Here is a 342-nt window from a genome sequence, read left to right on the forward strand (position 1 = left end):
ACCCACCACTGATGTAGTGCCATTGCGGCAAACTACACAAGACTTTAACCCACCACTGATGTAGTGCAGTCTCGGCAGACTACACAAGACTTTAACCCACCACTGAGGTAATGCAGTCTCATCAGACTACACAAGACTTTAACCCACCACTGATGTAATGCAGTCTCGTCAGACTACACAAGACTTTAACCCACCACTGATGTAATGCAGTCTCGTCAGACTACACAAGACTTTAACCCACTACTGAGGTAATGCAGTCTCATCAGACTACACAAGACTTTAACCCACCACTGATGTAGTGCAGTCTCATCAGACTACACAAGACTTTAACCCACCACTGAT

Source organism: Watersipora subatra, chromosome 3 (assembly GCF_963576615.1).
Source record: "Watersipora subatra chromosome 3, tzWatSuba1.1, whole genome shotgun sequence".
NCBI classification, from domain to species: domain Eukaryota; kingdom Metazoa; phylum Bryozoa; class Gymnolaemata; order Cheilostomatida; family Watersiporidae; genus Watersipora; species Watersipora subatra.